Source organism: Chenopodium quinoa, unplaced genomic scaffold (genome assembly GCF_001683475.1).
Source record: "Chenopodium quinoa cultivar QQ74 unplaced genomic scaffold, ASM168347v1, whole genome shotgun sequence".
NCBI lineage: Eukaryota > Viridiplantae > Streptophyta > Magnoliopsida > Caryophyllales > Amaranthaceae > Chenopodium > Chenopodium quinoa.
This window is the reverse complement of record NW_018743937.1, coordinates 3,613,429-3,615,063: the sequence shown is the minus strand read 5'-3', so window position 1 is coordinate 3,615,063 and position 1,635 is coordinate 3,613,429. Positions and strand designations below refer to the sequence as shown.

Genomic DNA, 1,635 nt, shown 5'->3' with positions numbered 1-1,635 from the left:
ACATGTCATCTCCTAGCTTCTTAGAGAAATTTTTAATACAAACTATGCCATAATATTTCATTTCCTATTTGATAAGTATATTCTATTTGTACACATTTAAACAAAGATATTATTTTTTTTATATAATACACTAGTAGAATAAACTTATTGACAAGCGGTTTAAACCCCCTAATGAGAAGCGGTTATGAACCGCATGCCCTTGGGGGGCTTGTCATTGGCATTTTAAATAACAAGAAGTTCAGAACCGCTTTGGGCTCCGAACCGCTGCCCATTACACCTATAATAATTATAAAAAAAATGTTTTTTTTTTCAATTAAATTGATACACAATAACTTAACATATGTATAACCATAACTATTTTCATTAATCAATTTCTTCAATATTACATTTTCTGATCCTTCAAAAAAAATACAATATATAAATTATTAATTTTCTGATTTTCTGCTCTTGTTCCAGTTCCACCACCAGCATGCAAACCACCAGCCGCGCGCGCCACCTATCACCGCCACCAGCACCCTATCCCGATTCACCCGTATCTGCCAAACAAGCACAAACTTAAGAAAAAAAAATTGCGCTAATCCAAACAACAAAAACTCGAAAATTAGCTAAAAATTCAAATCTAAACTTAAATTAAAAATAAACAACAATAATTTCAGATCTTAAATTAAAAACAACAAAAGTTTTGCAAAATTAGGATGAATTAGATCTAAACTTCCAAAACTCGAAAATTAGGTACAAAATTCAACAAAATACCGGAAATTAAAGCGAGACTGACATGAGAAGCAGCGTAATACCCAAACGCCGAGCCGGAAGATCTGAACCCTACCGCCTTCTTCTCGTCGCTGGTCGCTCGTCGAAGGTTGCTGGTCACTCGTAGCTGTTGTGGTGAGGCGTGAGAAAGGACAGAAGGGAGGTCGAGGGAAGAAAGAGAAGGAGATGGAGGGGGAGGGGGAGAGAGAAGTGAGGCGTGATGGAGGAAGAGAGGAGATAGAGCGTAAGAAGTTGAGAGGAGAGAGAGAGGAGAACCGTGAAAATGAGGGGAGAGAGAGGATAGAGGCGCCGAGTGAATGTGTGGGATGGGTTTCTAATTTGTAAGGGTTTTTTTAACCAATGGCAAGCGGTTCAATGCTCAAACCACTTTCCATTTACATTTTGGCAAGCGGTTCATCCAAAACCGCTTGCCATTTGCATTTTGGCAACCGGTTCATCCAAAACCGCTTGCCATTTATATTTTGGCAAGCGGAATTCAAACACTGTTTGCCATTTGTGGCTGCCCAATAAGTTTATTCTACTAGTGATAATATGTAATAATAGTTTATAAATTTGTAATGTAATTCATAGTTATTTTTATTAGTCGTGCATATATCATTGTCTCTGTTTTCTTTAGTGTGATAAATTTTTATTTTTATTTTTGTAATTACAGAACTTTCATCCTATTTTGCAATTAGGTATAATTTTTTATAATTAAATAATAGTGTTAAACTAATGATAAGTATTAAGTATTAAAAATTACCGTGCATGGCACGGGACTTAACCTAGTTAAGTCAAAAGGTAAACAGGGTGGAACAAAAAAAAAAAATGCACGCATCGGATCCTTATGGGTAATATGATAGATATATTTTACTTCTTTTATTT

At 35.5% G+C, this 1,635-nt stretch overlaps 1 long non-coding RNA gene across 1 annotated transcript; it reads right to left on the bottom strand.

Moving 5' to 3' along the window:
- Positions 1-333: 333 nt before the first annotated feature.
- Positions 334-1,203, bottom strand: LOC110688741. The gene is made up of 2 exons (XR_002504664.1): positions 754-1,203; positions 334-536 (listed from the first exon to the last, which is right to left on the bottom strand). It is a non-coding gene; the product is annotated as an uncharacterized LOC110688741 (long non-coding RNA).
- Positions 1,204-1,635: the final 432 nt, after the last annotated feature.